Below are 1,367 nucleotides of genomic sequence, written 5' to 3'. Positions count from 1 at the left end.
ATGCTGCCTACAAAAGACACACCTTAGAGATAAAGACAAAATAGACTAAAAATCAAAGGTTGGAAAAAGATATATCAAGCAAATGGCAACTGTAAGAGAGTAAGAGTGGTAATATTAATTTCTGATCAAATTGACTTTAAGACAAAAACCACCATACAAGACAAGGAAGGACATTATATAATGATTAAGGGATCTCAATTGACCATGAAGATATAACCATAATAAATATCTATGGACCAATGAAAGAGCTCCAAAATACACAAATCAGACTTTAAAAGAGTTGAAAAGCCAAAGAGATGACTCCACAGTCATTGTGGGAGACTTTAATACACCACTTTCATTGAAAGATAGAACACCTGGAAAGAAACTCAACAAAGATGCAGAAGAGCTAAACAATACCATCTATCAACTTGGCCTTATAGACATCTACAGAGCACTTCACCCAACAGCAGCAAAATATAGATTCTTTTCCAGTGCACATGGAACATTTTCCATGATAGATCATATGTTAGGCCACAAAGCAAGCCTTCATAAATTTAAAAGCATTGAAGTACTGCAAAGCATCTTCTCAGATCATAATGCTATCAAACTAGAAATCAATAATAGGGAGATCAACAGAAAAAGAGTAAACACATGGAAACTGAACATCACCCTCCTTGAGAAAGACTAGGTAAGACAAGAAATAAAAATTGAAATTCAAAAATTCCTTGAATCAAATGAGAACGATAACAACGTACAAAAATGGTTGGGACACAGCAAAAGCAGTGACCAGAGGCCAATTTATAGCAATACATGCACACATCAAAAAAGAAGAAAGAGCCAAAATCAACACTTTAAACCAACAACTCCAACAATTAGAAAAAGAACAGCAAGAAAAGCCTACATTCATGAGAAGACAGGAAATAATAAAGATTTGAGCAGAAATCAATGAAAAAGAAAATAGAGGGGCAATAGAAAAAAATCAACAAGGCGAGAAGTTAGTTTTTTGAAAAGATCAATAAAGTTGAAAAACCACTGACAACTTTAACAAAGGAAAAGAGAGAGAGAATACAAATAACATGATTAAGAAATGAAATGGGTACATCACAACCGAACCAAATGAAATAAAAAGGATAACATCAGGACTATGAAGAACTTTACTCCTACAAATTTGAAAATCTGGAAGAAATGGACTGATTTCTAGAAACATACCACTTACCTAAGCTAACACAGGCTGATGTGGAAAAGTTGAACAGGCCCATCACAAAAGATGAAATTGAACAGGTCATCAAAAAATTACCAACTAAAAAAAGTCCTGGCCCAGATGGTTTCACCAGAGAACTCTACAAAACATTCAGAGAAGAACTGATACCAATCCTACTCAAACT

This window comes from Orycteropus afer, unplaced genomic scaffold (genome assembly GCF_000298275.1).
Source record: "Orycteropus afer afer isolate SDZICR_OR568_19922 unplaced genomic scaffold, OryAfe1.0 scaffold00579, whole genome shotgun sequence".
In the NCBI taxonomy this organism is placed as follows: Eukaryota; Metazoa; Chordata; class Mammalia; order Tubulidentata; family Orycteropodidae; genus Orycteropus; species Orycteropus afer.
The sequence above is the reverse complement of the archived record's forward strand: the minus strand, read 5'-3'. Positions refer to the sequence as shown.